Source organism: Bison bison, unplaced genomic scaffold (assembly GCF_000754665.1).
Source record: "Bison bison bison isolate TAMUID 2011002044 unplaced genomic scaffold, Bison_UMD1.0 scf7180017863474, whole genome shotgun sequence".
Lineage (NCBI taxonomy): Eukaryota > Metazoa > Chordata > Mammalia > Artiodactyla > Bovidae > Bison > Bison bison.
The window spans coordinates 115761-116233 of NW_011494046.1; positions in this window are offsets into that span (position 1 = coordinate 115761).

Consider the following 473-nt stretch of genomic DNA (forward strand, 5'->3'; position numbering starts at 1 on the left):
GGAAAAGGGCTGGTTACCAGGTTACCAAGTCCTACTCTCTGATTTAAAAATTTTACATTGCCCTTCTTTTTTTTTTTTAATTGCTTCTAGAATTTATTGCAATTACCATGTTATAATAACAAAAGCAGATCATTCTTAACGCATCTAATTTGATTATTAATTTAAATAACAATATATGATCCCAATCACACAAAGAGATAATTCTAAATTTACTTTGAAGTTGAATCAATCAATACATATCTATTTGGAATCTATGCACCCAGTATCATTATAGCAGAAAGAAAGCTGCTGTTCTCACAGAATATGTGGCTCATTAACCTAGTGAATATCATAAAATATTGGGAATATTGGGAAAATAACAAATTTCTCTGGACACTTTTTATCTTGCCTTTCTGAGAGACTTGTAGATCTAGATGAGTTAGTTTGGGAAAGGGGTCTCATTTACTCCAGAGAATCATCAGAGTCCAATATAG